Consider the following 20471-nt stretch of genomic DNA (forward strand, 5'->3'; position numbering starts at 1 on the left):
GTATCAATCAAAACTCCCAGATCTTTTTCAGACAAACTGCCTTCAAATCATACCCCCATGTCTCATATTTGTAAAGTTAGTGTTTTGAATGTGCCAATTTGGTAAACTTGCCATTTCTAATTTTATGCAAGTTATTGATCAAAAATGTTAAATAGCACAAATTTCTGGGACACTCCATTCTTGACTCCATCCAAGTAGTCATTCAAGAACATTCTGATATAACTGTATAACTGTATAACTGATGTCTCTTTATCTTTTCCACAACACTTTTCCAAATGTTTCTCTAATATCTAGGTAAAGTATATAATTGAAGCATTTCCCTAATCTGCCAATTTAGTGGCCCTCTCAAAATAAGGAAGAAGGTTAGCCTGGCATGACGCATTTTTGATGAAGCCTTTCTGGCAATCTGTGAAAACCACTTCCTTTTCTAGTTGTTCATTACCCATCTCTCTTTAGTAATCCAGTCAAGAATTTTGCCAGGAATCTAAACCAAGCTCAGTGGCCTATAGTTTTCATTTTATTTCCTTCTTTTTTAGAGAAGTGAATGAGCATTCCCCTTCTCCAGGTCTCCAATATCTTATTCTCTGCACTCTTTCAAGAACCTCTGATTATGTTTCAGTAATCATATGGACCAGTTCCTTCAGGACCAGGGAATGAGGTTTATTTGGACCAGATGACTTGATTCTATCAAGGACAGTTATGTGCTACATGTTTCATTTCCTTATTAATATTGCATATACCAGCTGCCTATTTCTGGTTCTTCTGGTCCCAAGGCCATTCTTCTTGGCTGAGAAAACAGACTAAAGTTTAGAATGGAGCTTTCTCCATTGTCTGTTATCATTGTCCTATCCACCCCAAGCAATGGGTTTGTCCTTTCTTTGATTCTCCTCTTCTTCCCAAAGCAACTTTATCTACCTTTTTATCCCAAAACCCCATTTCTTTTTTCTTCCTCATCAAAATTGTTTCCCTTTCTGCCACAGAGTTTCATTCTCATTCTTCTCCTTCTCCTTTTCCTTCTCCTTCTTCTTCTTCCCCCTACCTTCCATCTTGGCTCCAAGGTAGAAGAGCGGTAAGGGATAGGCAATGGGGGTCAAGTGACTTGCCCAGGGTTACATAGCTAGGAAGTGTCTGAGCTCAGATTTGAACCCAGGACTTCCTGTCTCTGGGTCTGCCTCTCAATGCACTGAGCCACCCAGTTGCCCCACCTGAGTTTCATTCTTAAGGGTTTCCCATCCTCATAGTTTTCCCTATAGAATTTTCGTCTATGGGATCTTATTTATTATTTATTATACTTAGTCTATGGAATTCTTCCTGCCCTTTCTCTACACTCTGTGGAATCCCTTTCCTCCAAATCTAGGGTGTATTTAAAACCATCCCTGGCTTTTACCTTCTTTATCACAAACTAACAAAGACCTAGTTATCACTTCTCCACAAGATCATCTCTAGGCTTGGCTCTCAATCCACTGAACCACTCAGCTGACCCTTAGGTAGTATTTCAAAAAGCAGGCATGAGGGAGAGTGTGATGGCATTCCAGTTATATGCCGAAATGATGTCAGCAAAAGTTGCATAAGCAAGATATGTCCAAGGGACAGTGCTCAGGAATCCAGAATCAAGAGCAGTCTGCATGCAGTGGACTCTGAATATGTTTCTTAATTCTGTAGGGAAGGGGGTAAGATAAGGTGATAGAGACAGGATGGGGTCTGGAGAGGGATGTCCTTGAATGCTAGGCTAAGGCCTGTGTGGCTCTGGGTGTTAAGGCAGAGGAGCACAGCCAGGGTCACACACTTCAGATGGACTTCAGAGGCTGCACCCACCCCTGAATCAAATGAAAGAAGATGTCAAATAAAGTGAGCCTGGAGCTTCATTTGGTGCTGCTATGTCCATTGAGCTGGCCCATCCTTCAGAAGGTTCATGGCAAAGTCAGGGTTTGGGAGAACAAATGGCCCAGTAATGCCCAGCAAAGCTGGCAGCCAATTCGCTGACATAGTATGGATTTTTGTTTGTTTTGGTTATTTCATCCATTTGCCTTTGGCATGTGATGTGTCTCTGACAGCCACCCAGGAAGTCTCCCAGGACGTCTATCTCCACCTTGTCCTCTCCCTGCCAGGGCCTGACTAGGGCACATGCTGCTTGGGCTATGCTCTGCCCCTTGGGAACATATCCAGTGCATTTTTTCTGCTAAGGGTACAAAAACCAATGCTGATGTGTGTGGAAGATTTGATTTTACATAGTAAGAACAACAGTTAGCATTTATAGAGCTCTTCCAGGTTTGCAAAGTGCTTTCTAGATATTATCTTTTCTAATTCTCACAACAATTCTGTCTGCTAGGTATTGAAAGCATTTCTATTTTATAGATAAAAAACTCATCAATAAATGAAGAGTTTCATAGAGGTTAAGTGATTTACTTGGGCGTACTCTTATGGGAAAACCATAACATGCTTACACAAATCTGCTTTTAAACTTCTAAAGCCTATACCTATTACAATACAACTAGTAAATGATCTGAGGAAGGAACTGAACTCAGCTCTTCTTGACTCCAAGTGTGGTACTCTATCTGCCTTACACTCAGCCTTGCCTGAAAAAGAGTGCCAAACTGAGAGAATATTCCTTGAGAAGGGAATAGGGATCCACTTAAATAATTAGGCAAAGGGAATGGCATTACATCTGTGCATGCCATAGCTTGGAGCAGTGATTCCCAAAGTGGGTGCTACCACCCCCTGGTGTGTGCTGCAGCAGTCCAGGGAGGTGGTGATGGCCACAGGTACATTTATCTTTCCTATTAATTGCTATTAAAATAAAAAAAATTAATTTCCAGGGGCTAAGTAATATTTTTTCTGGAAAGGGAGAGGTAGGCCAAAAAAGTTTGGGAATCACTGGCTTAGAGTGACAGTGGAGTGAAGACTGTATGAGATGGAGAGTGAAGGTGAACAGAGCAGTTTAGAAGCAACCATAATAGTCCATATGTTAGATAAGGAGAGCCTAGATCAAGATGGTAGTAGTGGCAAAATAGAAGAGATAAATTCAAAAGATGCCACAGAGGTAAAATCAACTTGTCGTTCAGTGTTTTTCAACCATGTCCAACTCTTCATGACCCCATTTGGGGTTTTCTTAGCAAAGAAACTGGAGTAGTTTGCTATTTCTTTCTCCAATTCATTTTACAGATGAAGAAACTGGGGCAAACTGAGTTAAGTGACTTATGCTAGCAAGTGTCTGAGGCCAGATTTGAACTCAGGAAGATGAGTTTTCCTGGCTTTATACTTGGCACTCTATCCAGCACACAATCTAGCTGAAGTGAGAGAGGAAAGAATCAAAGAGAACATCAAGTACTCAAACACTCATGGCTAGGTGAATGATAGTGCAACCAACATCAACATGGACATCAGGAAGGATCTTTGGACAAAAGATCAATTTATTTTGGAAATATTGGATTTGAAGTACTAGTGGGGAATCCAGGTGCTGATGAAAATGAGGGTTTGGAGCTAGGTCAGGACTGGAGATTTCTGGTTAATTATTCTTCTTGCATCTATCCATCTTTTCCAACCCATTCCCACCATCACAAACCTAGTGCAAACTTGAAGGTCACATTTGTAAAAGTGATAATTAATGTTATGGGAAGGAGATTACCAAGGGATAGGTTACAGAGACAGATGAGAAAAGGGTCAAGAATAGGATTTTTGGGCAATGGCTCCAGACCTGCTTCTGGATTCCTCTCATCCCCATGTAGGAACCTGCAGAGACCAGTGGCTTTGTTATAGAGATTCACATTTTCCTGGAAACATAAAAAATGATCCAAAATACTGGTCCTGGAAAAACAAAAAACCCAAACATGACACACTGGCAAAGTAAAGATGGCCACTGGATAATGCAGGACCAAAGTTCCTCAGGAGGATGGTTTTTTTTTTTAATAAATTTTTATTTTTTAGGAAAATTTTCCATAGTTACATGATTCATGTTCTTATTCTCCCCTCTACCCCTCCCAAATCCTTCCCCCCCCCACCCCGTAGGCAATGCGCATTTCCACTGGTTTTCACATGTGTCTTTGATCAAGACCTATTTCCATATTATTGATAGTTGCACTGGGGTGGTAGTTTTGAGTCTACATGCCAAATCATGTCTGCACCAACCCATGTGTTCAAGCAGTTATTTTTCTTCTGTGTTTCCACTCCTGTAGTTCTTCCTCTGAATGTGGGTAGCATTCTTTTCCATAAATCCCTCAGAATTGTCCTGGATCATTGCATTGCTGCTAGTGGAGAAGTCCATTACATTAGAATATACCACAGTGTATTAGTCTCTGTGTAGAATGTTCTCCTGGATCTGCTCCTTTTGCTCTGCATCAATTCCTGGAGGTCATTCCAGTTCACATGAAATTCCTCCAGTTTATTATTCCTTTGTGCACAGTAGTATTCCATCACCAACAGAAAACACAATTTGTTCAGCCCTTCTGCAACTGAAGGGCATACCCTTGTTTTTCAGTTTTTTGCCACCACAAAGAGCGTGGCTATAAATATTTTTGTAGAATTCTTTTCCCTATGATCTCTTTGGGGTACAAACCCATCAATGGTATGGCTGGATTAAAAGGCAGGCAGTCTTTTAGCACTCTTATGGCATAATTCCAAATTGCCATCCAGAATGGTTGTATCAGTTTACAAATCCACCAGCAATGAGTTAATGTCCCAGTTTTGCCACATCCCCTCCAACATTTATTACTCTCCTCTGCTGTCATTTTAGCCAATCTGCTAGGTGTGAGGTGGTACCTCAGAGTTGTTTTGATTTGCATTTCTCTAATTATTAGAGATTTAGAACATTTTCTCATGTGCTTATTGATAGTTTTGATTTCTTTATCTGAAAATTGCCTATTCATGTCCATTGCCCATTTATCAATTGGGGAATGGCTTCATTTTTTAAACAATTGATTTATCTCCTTGTATATTTGAGTAATTAGACCTCTGTGAGAGTTTTTTTGTTATAAATATTTTCCCCAGTTTGTGGTTTCCCTTCTGATTTTGCTTGCATTGTTTTTGTTTGTACAAAACCTTTTAAATTTAATGTAATCAAAATTATTTACTTTACATTTTCTAATTTTTTTCCAACTCTTGCTTGAAAATCTTTCCTTTCCCAGATATCTGACAAGTATACTATTCTGTGTTCACCCAATTTACTTATAGTTTCCTTCTTTATATTCAAGTCATTCACTCATTCTGAATTTATGTTGGCATAGGGTGTGAGATGTTGATCTAAGCCTTTATTGTTTTCCAATTTTCCCAGCAGTTTTTGTCAAATAGTGGATTTTTTTCCCCAGAAGTTGGGCTCTTTGGGTTTATCATAGACTGTCTTGCTGATGTCACTTACCCCAAGTCTATTCCACTGATCCACCCTTCTGTCTCTTAGCCAGTACCATATTGTTTTGATGACTACTGTTTATAGTACAGTTTAATATCGTGTACTGCTAAGCCACCTTCCTTCATGTTTTTTTTTTTCATTATTTCCCTTGATATTCTTGATCTTTTGTTCTTCCAAATGAACTTTGTTGTAGCTTTTTCTAACTCAGTAAAAAAGTTTTTTGGTAGTTTGATAGGTATGGTACTAAATAAATAAATTAGTTTGGGTAGAATGGTCATTTTTTATTATGTTAGCTTGTCCTACACATGAGCAATCAATGTTTTTCCATTTGCTTAGATCTAGTTTTAATTGTTTGGAATGTGTTTTGTAGTTGTACTCATATAATTCCTGTGTTTTTTTTTTTTTTTGGTAGATAGATTCCTAAGTATTTTATATTGTCTAGGATGATTTTAAATGGTATTTCTCTTTCTAACTCTTGCTGCTGAGATATGTAGGAAATATATAGAAATGCTGATGATTTATGTGTATTTATTTTGTATCCTGCCACTTTGGTAAAGTTGTTGATTATTTCCACTAGCTTTTTAGTTGATTTTCTAGGACTTTTTAAGTAGACCACATCATCTGCAAAGAGTGATAGCTTGGTCTCCTCATTGCCTATTTTAATACCTTCAATTTCTTTTTCTTCTCTAATTGCTATTGCTAGTGTTTCTAGTACAATGTTAAATGATAGAGGTGATAATGGGCATCCTTGTTTCACTCCTGATCTTATTGGGAAGGATTCTAATTTATCCCCATTGGATATGATGCTTATTGATGGTTTTAGATATATACTGTTTGTTATTTTTAGGAAAGGTCCTTCTATTCCTATACTTTCTAGTGTTTTCAATAGGAATGAGTGTTGTATTTTGTCAAAGGCTTTTTCAGCATCTATTGAGATAATCATATGATTTTTGTTTGTTAGCTCATTGATATAGTCAATTATGTGGATGGTTTTTCTAATGTTGAACCATCCTTGCATTTCTGGTATAAATCCCACCTGATCATAAGGAATAACCCTTGTGATCACTTGCTGGAGTCTTTTTGCTAGTATTCTGTTTAAGATTTTTGCATCTATGTTCATTAAGGAGATTGGTCTGTAGTTTTCTTTCTTTGTTTTTGATCTACCTGGCTTTGGAATCAATACTATATTAGTGTCATAAAAGGAATTTGGTAGAACTCCTTCTTTGCTTATTATGTCAAATAATTTGTATAGTATTGGGATTATTTGTTCTTTGAATGTTTGATAGAATTTACTTGTGAATCCATCAGGCCCTGGCGAGTTTTTCATAGGGAGTTCTTTGATTCCTTGTTATTTTCTTTTTCTGATATTGGATTATTTACGTATTCTATTTCTTCTGCTATTAATCTATGCAATTTATATTCTTATAAATATTCATCCATATCACCTAAATTGCTATATTTATTGCCATATAATTGGACAAAATAGTTTTTAATGATTGCCTAAATTTCCTCTTCATTAGAGGGGAGGTCTCCCTTTTCTTTTTTTATACTGTGAATTTGGTTTTCTTATTTCCTTTTTTTTTATTAGATTGACTAGTACTTTGTCTATTTTATCTGTTTTCTCAAAGTACCAGCTTCTAGTTTTATTTATTAATTTAATAGTTCTTTTACTTTCGATTTTATTAATTTCTCCTTTGATTTTTAGTATTTCTAATTTTGTTTTTATCTTGAGATTTTTAATTTCTTCTGTTTCTAGTTTTTTAAGTTGCATGCCCAATTTATTGACCTTCGCCCTCTCTAATTTGTTAATATATGCACTCTGTGATATAAATTTCCCCCTTAGGTTTTGGCTGTATCCCATAGGTTTTTGTAAGAAGTTTCATTGTTGTCATTCTCTTCAATGAAATTACTAATTGTTTCTATGATTTTTTCTTTAACTTATTTTGGAGAATCATATTATTTAATTTCCAATTAGTTTTTGGTTTGCTCCTCCATATATCCTTGCTAATAACTATTTTTATTGCATTATGGTATGATAAGGTTGCATTTATTATTTCTGCTCTCTTGCATTTGTTTGCCATGTTTCTATGCCTTAGTACCTAGTCAGTCTTTGTGAATGTTCCATGTGCTGCTGAAAAGAAGTTGTATTCCTTTTTTGTCCCTATTTATTTTTCTCCATAAATCTATTAACTCTAATTTTTCTACGATTCCATTTACCTCTCTTATCTCTTTCTTATTTTTCTAGATCTGATAGGGGAAGGTTCAGGTCTCATACTAGTATAGTTTTATTATCTATTGCCTCCTTGAGCTCTGCCAGTTTCTCCTTTAGAAATTTAGATGCTATACCATTTGGTGCATACATGTTGATTACTGATATTTCTTCATTGTTTATACTGCCTTTTATCAGGATGTAATTACCTTCCTTATCTCTTTTAACCAGATCTATTTTTACTTTGGCTTTGTCAGAAATCATGATTGCCAATCCTGCCTTCTTTTTTTCAGTTGAAGCCTAATAAATTTTTTCTCTGGCCTTTTATTTTTACTTTATGTATGTCTACCTGTCTTATGTGTGTTTCTTGTAAACAACATATGGTAGGATTTTGGTTTCTAATCCACTCTGCTATTTGCTTCTGTTTTATGGGTGAGTTCATCCCATTCACATTCAGAGTTATAATTATCAATTGTGTATTCCAAGACGTTTTGATTCTTTCTCCTTGTCCTGCCCTTTCTTCTTTCTCTATGTCCTTCTATACTAGTGTTTTGTTTTTAATCAGTTCCCCTAATCCTCTCCCTTACTGTACTTCCCTTTCTCCTCCCTCCCTTCTTATTCCCCTCTTATTGTTTTTTAGGGTCTTTTTAAGCTATGCCCACTGCTGTCCCTCTCTAATATTGCTTCCCTCCCCACTAGTCTGTTTGTTACCCTTCTACTTTTCTATAGTGTGGGAATCAATTATCTTTCCCAATGGATCTGATTGTTCTTCCCTCTTTAAGTTAATTTCAATGCACATAAGAATTAAGTATTTCCTTTCTCCAACCTCTTTACCCTTCCAATTTATTGGTCTTTTCCCCTGCTTGCCCCATGTGCTTCTTTATGAAATATAAATTTACTCCATTTTGTCTGTTTTCCCATTTCTCTTAATATTATCTCCTTTTTTACCTCTAGTTTTATATATATGTATATGCATACACATTTATTTATACATATATATACATATATATATATACACACACACACGTATATCTTGACATTTCATCCTATATAGGTTTTCCCTGTTCCCTCTAAGTATACTTCTTCTAGCTACCCTGTTGATAATAACAATTTTTAAGAGTTACCAATATTTTCTTTTCTTATAGGGATATAAGTCAATTGAAATTATTGGGTCCCTTAAGGAAAAGTTTTATTCCCCCCTGCTCTCTTAAATATGGTGATTCTCTTGAGTTCTGTGTTTGGGCAGCAAACTGTTTTTTTTGTTTTGTTTTTGTTTTTGTTTTTAATAAATGCTTGGAAGTCTTCAATTTTTTTGAATGACCATACTTTTCCCTGCAATAATATAGTCAGTTTTGCTGGATAGTTAATTCTTGGTTGTAGACCCAGCTCTCTTGAATTCTGGAATATTTTATTTCATGCCTTCCAGTCCTTCAATGTAAATGCAGCCAGATTCTGTGTTATCCTAACTGTGGTTCCCTGGTATCTAAATGACTTCTTCTTAGCAGCTTGTAATATTTTTTCCTTGGTCTGGTAGTTTTTTAATTTGACTATAATATTCCTGGAAGTTGTCAGTTGTAGATTAAATGTAGGAGGTGATCTGTGGATTCTTTCAATTTCCACTTTTCCCCCTTGTTTGAGAATGTCAGGAGAGTTTTCTTGTATAATTTCCTGTAGGATAATGTCTAGGCTTTTCCTTTTGGTAGACCAATAATTATTAAATTGTCTCTTCCAGCTTTGTTTTCCAGATCTGTGGTTGTGTCAATGAGGTATTTCATATTTTCCTCAAATTTTTCATTTTTTAAATTTTGTTTTATATATTCTTTCTGCCTTGTGAAATTATTTGCTTCTGGTTGTTGAATTCTAATGTTTAAAGACTGAATTTCATTCCTGGCTTTTTGGTCATCCTTCTCCTTTGTTGTGAGGAAGATTAGGTAGTAATTAATTAAGTATTAATGATGTACCTAGCAGGGAGGTTGGAGCATTCCAAGATGGAATGAAGGGGCAGGAAGAAGGTGCTTGGCTCTGAGAGAGAGAGAGACTCCATTAGGGGTTGGCACAAACTGTTGTTGCCCTGGGAGATCTCAGAGTAAAGGATACCCTGCATCCTGATTTCCCTGGGATCCTGAGTGGTAGTGATTTCTAACAAAGAGGACAAGACCTACAGAGCAGCACCAAGGGAAGGAGGAGTTTGGGATCTGGTGGACAGCATCTCAAGCACACTAACTCTACTTGGTACCTTGAACCATTTTGGCTTTTGACATCCTGAGATCATCTGTGGATAACTGTGAGAACCCTCAAAGCCACCCTCGGCCCTTAGCTGTGCTGATCAAGCCTGGCAGGAACCAGGTTTGAAGTAGGCTCCCAGAGACTCCATTACTGCTCCTTTGGCCCTGTCTGCTTAGATCACTGAGATTAGAGTAGAGAAGTCCTCCCTCTTGCCCTGTGGTTTTGCCCTTTAGGTTTCAAGTATAGAAATCCCTTTCCCACCTTTTAGTTGAACATAATTAAAACTGCTAAAACCTTTACCTTGCCTGTTGATTCCATAAACCCCAGCCTAGTGGTGAGCTGGGTGACAGTTGAGGCCAACTGCCATTCCTGTGTTAATCCAATGAACTCTGGTCTCCATATCCTGGTCCAGTCTCTCCTATAAACTAGTGTGTGTACCCACAACTATTTAGATTTATTGTAACATCCCTGGTGCTCTCCATTATTTTCCAAACCTTCTGGTCTGATTTTCTTTGTAGATCATCTTTCACCTTCTTTGCTTCATCTTTCAGCTGGTCAAGTTGGACTTTTATTATTTTCTTGTTTTAGATCATATATTTCCTTTTCCCAATTGTCTTCAGCTTCTGTTGATTATTTTCTGAGTTCTTGAATTAATTGAATTTTAATTTCTTCCAAAGCCTATGTCCATTTCACTGACGTTTCTATGTTTTTTCTTAATGTTCCTTTATCTTCTTCTGATATATTTGTTCTTTGTTCAATTTCTAGATAGAAGCTGTCAATTGTGGTTTCTTTTTTCTTTTTCTGTTATTTACTCATATTTTTTCCTTCTTTCTCCCCTGTAATTGGCTGTAATCTTGGTCCTCTGGTCATTTTTTTTTTTAATCTGTGGGTTTGGGCTATTCAGTCCTGTGAGGGCTTCTTCTCTGTTTTGTTGATTAATTAGGTTAGTGGGACCTGAGGTCAGATTTTCCCCAGCTGGTGGTAAAAGCTAAAGAAGTGAATTCAGCTACTTTCACTGTAGTCTGTGGGGGAGGGGTGTTGGAGCTTCCATGACCTCTGAAGACTTCTTATCTGGTGTATTGATAGGATTAAGCCAGGTGGAGTTGATCTGCACAGCTCTAAGTGCCCTGAGGTCAAAACCTCAAGAGAAAGGGGGGAAGTTAGTGCAAGATGGAGCATATGTTCACCCTCTCTGAGTTTCTCCCCCAGCAGCTACCCTGCTATTTTGTGATCAGAGCCTTGAGTTTGGCAAAGCTGGGCCAGCAAGGCATTCCCTTGGACTAGTACCCCAGCCCATCCAGAGAATCTAGGATCTGCTGGAGACTCAGCACATTATGTGGAGGAGGGGATCTGGGATCTTCCTCCTTTCTTTCCCCTCCCACCAGACAGTTCCAAGAATTCAGGCTTTTATTCTCTTTTTTTCTTTTTAACTTTGAAGTTGGCTGGAGGATTCCCTATCTCTGTTCTGTTGTCAGATTTGGTTTTCTGTTCCCTCAGAGCCCTTTGTCCTTGATTGGTGGTGAAGGGCTTTATGGAGTTCTGGAGCCTTGCTACTTCTTCCCAGAATTGGCTTGCTGCCATTTTCCCAGAATTCCCCCCAGGAGGATGAGTTTGATATGAACTCATTATCAAAGCAGCTAGGTCAAGAATAACCAGTAAAGACTCCTGTGTTGGGTTGTATGGTCATGGCAGTGCAGCCATTTCATCTTTCACCTGCCCCAATGGCATGAACGAATCCTGATTTGGTAGTGACTGCTTTTTGAGCATGGACAAATTGATTCTTCATAAACTCCATGTGGGCTACTTGGCCTCAGCTGGGCCAGCACTTAGTTATTTCCAAGAAATATTCCAACCTTGTGTGAGAATTAAAATTAATATCCAAATACTCCAAGTATTATATTTATAAAGTTTATTAATATGAACTTGAAGCAAAGGAAAATAAAAACTAGAGAGCTCATCCAGTTGTGCAAGGGGGAGGGAGGGAAGAGAGAGAAGGCAGGGTTACCCACAACTATAAACAATACGAAAATATGCAATGTGGTAGAGAGAGAAAACGAAATTTTGGGAAATACTAAAGGAATTCTGGGGAACATAGTCCCAGGGTGCAACATTTTCTAATTATACATTTGAATGTCAGATTGGGCAATTCTCAATGGAGCACCAGTGCTGAAACTTGATTAGGAGTGTATTATGTTGAATATATTTTAAGAAAGTTAAACTGATGGAAATGACAGGATAGATTGGGCAGAGGAGATGAAAGATAGAGAGACCAATTAGTTTGTCATACCTAGATACTGGGGTGTGCTCTTAGAACAAGGTTGAATCAAATAATGGGTTCTAATTATATATTTTTTAAAACTCCTCACTTTCCATCTTAGAATCTATACTGTAGTGTTGATTCCAACAGAAGAACTACAAGGGTTAGGTAATGGGAGTTAAGTGGCTTGCCCAGCATCACACAATTAGAAAATGTCTGAGGTCAGATTTGAACCCAAGACTTCCTATTTCAAAGCCTGGTTTTCAATCCCCCACCCAGGTGCCCCCATAAGGTCTAATTATTAAAATTTCAAGGTAAGCATTTATTCCTTGGAAATATTCAAATCCTATAAACCAGTGTGTGCTTTATTATTTTATTGATTATTGTCTTGAGAAAGTAATTGTTAAAATATATTTACATGACACTGGTAAGAAATGGCATATTAGGGAACAGTTATTAATTCTGTTTACTTAGAACACAGAGTTTGTGAAGGGACAAGAATGAGGAACTGAGGCACAGAAAAGTTAATTGAATTGCCTTGCCTAAAGTCACTCTTGGAGTGCGACTAGCTATGATATAGTAGTTATAGATGTCTTTTATTTTGTTTAAACCATTATGTTTATTGTACTGGATGTTTATTTTTTTATTTTACCATTTTAATTGGATGAATTGTTTTAGAACTTTTGGGTCACTAAGAATTCTTTTGTTTGGGAATATATTTTCTATTCATACTTTTTTGTCTGTTGTCCCAAGAAATTTTTTCAAAATGGTTTTATATCTTTTTTTTCTAGCAATATTTAACAGTAAATAATGTGACCTTATTCTCTTCTTGACAGGTTTCTTTTAAAACAAGTTAAAGCAGCCTGACTCCTCCTTCTCACAAGTCAGAAAATATTTTTGGTACAATGAAGTATCAAACTGCATCTTCTTATGGTCTTTAACACTTTTTTGGTAGAATATGAGATCACTTGTATCAGATTTAATAAGATATGGAGAAGTACCTTCTTATGGAGAAAAAAAAAAAGGTGTTACACATTACTAGGCCCAAGATAACCTGAATCTCTATAATTTATATACAAACACAATACTGGTTCAAAGCTAAGGCAGGGTGCCTACTGTAGAGAAAAACTGTTTCTGAATATGGAAATTCTGTTCTAAGATGTCCCCTCACCAATTTATTCTTCAAATTGCTGCCAAACTGATACTCTTTAAGCACAGGCCCTACTATGCCATTTCCTTCCCCCCAAAAATTTCATTGACTTCCTCTTCCTCTAGGATAAAATGCAAATTTCTGTGGCTTTTAAAACCCTTTCCAATCTGGATTCACATGAATCTCCTTCATATACTTGATATTCTAGCTAAACTGGCTAGTTTGCTGTTTCCTGTTTGTGACATTCTCTCTCCTGTCTCCATGCCTTTGAACAGGATTTCCCCCTCCCCTGGGAAACCCTCCCTCTCAATCTCCATTGAGTCTCTGACTGCCTTTGAAACTCAGCTGAAGGCTAGAGGAAAGGTCTCCCCTAATCCCAGTTGCTAGAGCTCTTCCCCAAGGAAGTAGATAAGCCCTTTCCTGTGTATGCATGTTTGTTGTTTCCTCATTAGAATGTAAGCTGCTTGAGGGGAGGGAGTACTTCATGTTTGTCTTTGAACCTGTAGCACTGATTAGGGGGCCCACAATGTAGCTGTGCTTACTCAATGTTTATTGAATGGATGGACTTCTTCTTAATTCCAACTCATTTCCAAGTCTACATCTTCTCTATCCCTGCATGGGGATCCTTTGAATGTCTCTAGTCTCAAACCTACCTTGATTTATGCTCAGAACATTCTCAAACCTAACTAAATTCACCTCTTCTCTGGCACTCAGCTGAATGCACACCAGCTGGTGGGACAGAGTGGCTGGGCTAAGCTCTCTGTCTTACACATGGCAATGTCAGTCCCTCTCAGTAGCAGCTGGGTGAGCTTGAAGGTATTTCTTCACTATCTTCCCCTTCTTCCATCTTTATGACCCGGCATCTTAGCTAGAAGCAAATATAATTGCCAGCAAAATAGAAGAGATATCTTTCATTCACTGTCCATTGGTTTGGAAGTCCCAGGAAGTTTGGAAAGGAATGTTCTTAAGGTTAGTCTATAATTACAACTTACTGTTTAGTTAGAGGAAAAGAGAATAGGGAGAATAACAGAAAATTATTTAGGCTTAATTCCAAAATATATGAATGTTTATGGTAGAGTTCTCTTGCTAACTATATTTTCCTTAACTTAATATTAAGATGAATAAATGCATGCCAACTAAAACCTAGGAAGGTTACTTAGAAGACAGTTTAGTGGCAATAATGAGATAGTTTGGAGGCTAATGTGCTATCATGGATAATTGACAAAGTAGATCATTCCCTTTGTAATGCTTTTGTAATTACACCTTAGAAGATAATAAGAGTTGTGCTAGTAAATGTTTTAACAACCAGCTCTTGACATAAAATGTACATAATACAGATTTTAAAATAACTCCCATTATTAAGATTTTCTCCATTACTGTATTGTCTAGAAATGAACAGAACAATACATCAAGTTACAATTTGTAGCATTTGCTGATTTCTAAAGTGTAAATGCACACATTCAAAATTTAACAGTTGGTTCTCATGAACTTGTTCAAGTTGGCTCCAGTGTACCCCTGGAGATAATTAAGAATTGGCCATATACAGAACAGACTTCCTTCTTGGAAAAGCCATATTTCAGCCTTAGAACAAAGTGGTAGTTCACTATATGTTTCATACATGACATACAGCAGAGGTATCACGCATGCACCAGGCCACATTGAGGTCTGCAACACTCCTGAGTGCTTCTTGAACCAGCTTAAAATGTAACTGGGAAGGGGCAGCTGGGTTGCTCAGTGGATTGAGAACCAGGCCTAAAGACAGGAAGTCTGAGGTTCAAATTTGGCCTCAGACACTTCCTAGTTGTGTGACCCTGGGCAAGTCACTTGACCCCATTGCCTACCCTTACCACTCTTCCACCTATAAGTCAATACACAGAAGTTAAGGGTTTAAAATAAAAAAAAAAAAAAATTAAAAAAAATGTAACTGGAAAATGTTTAACAAAATACATAAACATATAAATATAACGTAGGTAATGTTAATAGGTAATTTTCTAAGTCAATATGCAGACCATAGGAATCTTTATGTATGATTTAGTGGTCCTATTTCTGTTTGATACTGACCCCAATGAAATATGGTATTTTAGATGTAGCCACAATGAGCTGGTTAGGCTTAGGGACCTTTTAATGGGGTTTGGACCAGTAAAAGGATCCTAGAGTTCATCTAATCTGAACCTCTTGTTTTATAGAGGAAGAAACTGAGGGCCAGAGAAATCAAATGACTTGCCCAAGGTCACATAGGGAGTAAGTAGTAGAGTTGGGAGTAAATTCCAGGTTTACTTAATCAAAATTCAGTTCTCTTCCCTCCACAATACATGAACTCTCTACAGAAGTGTGTCAGAACCAGCTCTAACCAGGTGCTAATTGTGAAATTATCAGTGTGAACAATAACATCTTGGAAATCAGCAAATTCTACAAATCAGGACTCATTTTATTGTTCTGCTGATTGTCTAAATTTTAAAAAATAATGAGGAAAATGTTAATAATGCATATGAAACCTAAAAGTATGTGCACATATACTTTTTCCCCCAGAGAGCCTGGTTGTTAAACATTTACCCACATACCTTTGTATTGCTCTAAAAGCATTGCCTGAGCTTCATTCAGGGAATGAAGTCATCACCAGATTGGAGGCCTGATTACTGTAGGCTAAACATAATGATAACACTATTAATAATAACTGGCATTTATATAGTACTTTAAGGTTTTCATAGTGCTTTACATCTATCCATCATCTTATTTAAGTCTCATGACACCTTTGTTCTTCATTATCATGGCTCTCTGCCTTCTGTTATTCCTTCTATTGGTATTGGGTTTGGACTCTTCAACCAACATATTTGTTCATTGTTTCTAACAACAAACACCCCACAGATAAAACAAGTATAAGAGGTTCAGTCTTACCTTAAATTGCCCTGGCAGGACAGAATATAAGTCTGTTTTTTTGTCCCTCACCAAGATAGCTACTGCCAAACCTCTGGGGTTGCTCTCTTTATAGGTTTGTATTATAAATTTAGTTTGGGGTGCATTTCCTGAGGACAAATATCCATAAATTATAATCACAATTAGCAGAATTTGTTTTTAACCAAATACTTAAGGGAAATTTTAGAAAGACCCTTTACCAATCTTATACTATGTTATTCTAGCAACCAGTATTCTGTAAGTAGTCAGTCAGAGCTACTTACAAAATGTGTTTTGCTATATACCTGCAGTAACAGCTTCTGTGAAAGATAGCTGCCAACTTGAAGAATCTTCAGTTGGCTCAAGGCTTCAGTTCCAAACCCAGAACTACTCTGGAGGGCTCAGTATTACTTAGTTCTGGAGTCCTGAAGGACAAACTGCTGTATAAGTTGGGAGCAGTCACTGCATCCATCCCCTTTCCCTTATAATCCCAGGTTTGGGATCTGATGAGTGGAAAACATAGGAAGCTTACTTCATTTAATAAGGTAAATTAGGTTTTGGTTAAAAGCAAAACCATCTGAAGTGTTGCTTCATGATGAGAAGGCACACCTAGGAAAATCCTAATGCAGTGCACTGTCCTTGGTGCTAGCCTTTTTCTGCAGCAGCCACATGGTGGATTAGTTCTTTGTACCATGTTTCTTCTATATGATACCCAAAAAGTCATTAGGCATGCAGAAATAGTGCCAATGTATGGCACAGAAAAATATGACCCCATGTGGGAAGCCAATAAGAGAATAGATAAAAATCTGAGACTCCTCTTTTGACCCCTTTTGTGGTCCTTGTGATTTCTTGTTGAAATGTATTGTGACCTTATTGAAAAATGTATTGTGACCTTATCCTATCAAACCTGAATTTAAAGGGTTAACACTTTTAACACAGCAAGGAAACCTGCTGTCTGTTATAGCCAAGGCCAAGATACTCCCCAACTTGGCTTTCTGATAAGAACCTAGTCAAAATTCAGCCTTGGCCTTGGTCTATTCTGGAGCCAATGTTTTGGGTTGTAACTTCTGCGCATCTGCAAAGTTTCGGGGGGAGGGGTGTTCTTTTGTGTGAAATGAGTCTTGAAACATATATAATAAACTCCATGCTCCTGGAGCCAGAGCTGGAAGCATGAAGTAAAAGACATTTCCCTTGTCCTGTCCTTATTTCCTTATCAACTAAACTGTCATCAGATTATCAGAGATGATAAAGAGATCTCCACAACCCCATTCCCATAATGATGGTGATCTTCATGGATACACTAAATATCTTTATTTGAGTAGCCACCATGCTAGTGCCTGGGAGCAACAAGAAGAAGAAATGAACTGATACAAATCAGTTGAACCATCTAAAAGTCATCAAATTCTCTTGCTCATGTTCTCAGTGTGTATACTTGCTAGATCATTCTTATACAAGCAGCTCTGGTTGAAGTCATAAGTACAGAGCCATAAGCATGGTTACAATATTCTAGCACAATGTGATGCTTCAAGTTCTACCTTTCTTGAAAATAAATTCAGCACTTCTCTTGCAAACAAGCACATGACCATTTCAGTTTTCATGTTTGACTAACTTCATAGGAAAGCATCAAACTTTTCACTATTGCCCTCTTATTTCAATATTCTGTTGGTTTTACATTTAAAATCGTTAGGTGAAGCCTACCATATTTTTACTTGTTTTAGAATGTTATTTATTTATTTGTTTTAAGCCCTTACTTTCGGTCTTAGAATCAATACTCTGTAATAGTTCCAACGCAAAAGAACAGTAAAGGCTAGGCAATGGGGATTGAGTGACTTGCCCAGGGTACACAGCTAGGAAGTATCTGAGGTCAGATTTGAACTCAAGGCTTCCTTTTTCTAGGCCTGGCTCTCAATCCACCAAGCTAACTAGCTGTCTCCTATAATATTATTTAACTAAGATTCTTTTTGCCATCCAAAAAGGAATCAAGTGTGTATAAGGAGACCCAGGACTGATATAGAGTTAGAGATTCACATAGAAGAGTGTTAAGAGATTACCACTTGCTAAATGACAATGTATTTATCAGATCTAGTTGTTGGTGTATGGCTGTCTTTAATACAATTAGTACCCATATGATATTTTCAAGTGAAACATTTACCGTAAAACAGACAGCAAAGTGTCATTGTGCCAGTACTTTTAGAATATCGATATAATACTCCAAATCAAGTATAAGTAAGATACTTAAGCAGTCAATCCAGTCTCAGAGTGTCAACCTCTCTTAAGTATCCCTATTATAGCATATATTTGTAAGTTCTGTTTTTTTGCATTATCTAGAACTAATTTTTCAAGACTTATTTTCCTTTAAATTTAAAACTTCAAAAGAATCAAATAAGTTGCCTATTCCAACCTTGCTATAGTAAATGTATTGATTCAAATAGATGTTGACCTTCAACAAAGGTCAACAAATATGGCTTATGTTAGTTTTTTTTAAATCACTAACTTATTCCTCAGATTCTTTGTCTTTAAAAAAATAACCTGTTTGTCATTTAGGACGTGTAGATAAATGTTATTGCATCACTCTCCACTAAATTCTAAAGTTAGAGGCCAAATTAATTCTGTCTTCATAAAATATTGTATTAATGTTAATGTATTAATGTTTGTCTCAGCATGACAAAAAGAGGGCTTAATAATCGCAATTTTCTTGAGAGTTCCCAGCTAAACTCTATAATAGTTAGGTAAAGACTGAATGAGGCATACCAGGTTTTGACATGAAGACTCAACAATTTGCTTGAACCAAAACATGAATTTCTGCAGAAGTTTGTTAGTAATACATGTGACTTCTTCTCCATTACTTTTACTGAAGATGTTAGTTTTAGAGTGAAAAGCTTGAATAGTAAAATAGAGCAGGAAGAACCAAGGCAGTGATTTTCGGGGTGATAATTAGAAAAACAATACCTTAAATCTCTTCTTCTGTCATAAGCTCAAACACCTCTGTGTCCTCACTTGTTAGCATGAGAACTTGATGCTTCAGTTTTTTTTAAGATTATATTCTTGCAGTCTTCAGTCTTAGAAAAGTCATCTGATTCCAGGTGATCTACAACATTCATTGAATAATAATTTATCTAAAATGTGAGCTTTTTCTAATGAAAAGTTAACAACCTCTCATAACAGAATCATCAGTGATGATGCCACCTATTGCTTTTAAATGCTTTAAACAAGAGATCTACAGATATAGAAAGGAGAGCAATAACAGGAGGACATTTTCTTATAGATTGTGATTTATCTAAGGTTGAGTAGGGAGTGTGAGCTAAAGGGAAATAGGACACTGTCTCTGTAACATGCTAAAAGTCACTTCAAATCTGCTGGATTAAAGCCCTACTCATGGAGCTGGGCATGAACTCTGGCTTCTTTCTGTGAGGAATTGTCCTCTTGTTGGAAGTCCAAGGGAGAAGAATCAATGGACCCATCCTAAACAAGAAGCTAGAAGCTATTTTTTCTCAAATACCATAGAATAAATGGGTCGTTCCATCTGATTCAGTTGTCAATCTTTGATGCAACCAACATCATTGGTAACCAATCAGGAATTGCTTCATCATTCCAAATCAAAGGGCTAGCTTATGTTTTACAGAAATGGATCAGAGTTTTTGCCTTACACTATGAAAGATAACCTAGTGCTGGAAATTGGGTGTTTTCCCTGATCATCCATGTAAAATTCTTTTAAAAAAGAGGAATCTGAAAAATCAGTGTTTAGTTGGAGAAATTAGGGTTAGATAGGAGAGTGGTCCTTTCCTTCAACCATATATATATATATATATGTGTGTGTGTGTGTGTGTGTGTATTTTTTTTTACGGTTACATATACTGCTTACATATGGGGGTGGCGGTGGGGAGGTTGCAGTCTAAAGACCAAAAAGTCCAACAATGTAGGACTGGTTATTTGTTTTTCTTAGGCCACTTTCCTTAGGGCACCACTGAGAGTTGGGGAAGAAGCAACAGCATGGGGAATCTTCTTTCAAATGCCCTAGATGTCCATATATTCTTTTTTGGTGCCCTGCCCTGGTTCTCAAAAGCAGCTCTACTATCCCTTGCTCCATTTTCTTGTGCTCTCCAGTAAGAGTAAGCACTGATCAAAAGCATACATTCTTTTTACATGATCTTTTATAGGAGAAATACTAAACCTATAGAGCCTACACTCATGTTGGGAACAATGTTGACTTCCCAAACCAAATCTGAACCATGTCTCTTTCCATGCTTTCCATACAACTCCCTGTAGATGTGATCCAAAGCAAAGAAACAAGCATACTTTACCATCATCTTCCACTGAGGGAAAAAGAAAGAAAGGAAGAAAGAAAGAGAGAGAGAGAGAGAAAGAGAGAGAGAGAGAGAGAGAGAGAGAGAGAGAG

The 20471-nt window shown here is 37.2% G+C and overlaps 1 pseudogene; it reads right to left on the bottom strand.

Annotated features, from left to right (window-relative positions):
• Positions 1-12794: 12794 nt before the first annotated feature.
• LOC123241376 overlaps positions 12795-20471 on the bottom strand; it is an 11203-nt pseudogene continuing 3526 nt past the window's right edge.

This window comes from Gracilinanus agilis, chromosome 3, assembly GCF_016433145.1.
Source record: "Gracilinanus agilis isolate LMUSP501 chromosome 3, AgileGrace, whole genome shotgun sequence".
Classification (NCBI taxonomy): Eukaryota; Metazoa; Chordata; class Mammalia; order Didelphimorphia; family Didelphidae; genus Gracilinanus; species Gracilinanus agilis.